Here is a 219-nt window from a genome sequence, read left to right on the forward strand (position 1 = left end):
GGGAAGGCTTTTAAAAACTCCGCATCCCTAGCGGATGCTGCTCCTTCCCGGACTTCGCTCCAGATGTCTGGAGCATCGTCTGGTTCATCCGGGGAATATGGTGGCCAATGATAGTCTGATGGGGGGTACCGGCGGGCGGAGTAGGCCTCGGTGGCTTTGGCCTTATGGGCGCGGCCATCTTGCCGGATGTTACTTCTGGCCTTCGCCCTAGCCCCGCCC

This window comes from Manacus vitellinus, unplaced genomic scaffold (assembly GCF_001715985.3).
Source record: "Manacus vitellinus isolate BGI_N305 unplaced genomic scaffold, ASM171598v3 scaffold_297_pilon, whole genome shotgun sequence".
Classification (NCBI taxonomy): Eukaryota; Metazoa; Chordata; class Aves; order Passeriformes; family Pipridae; genus Manacus; species Manacus vitellinus.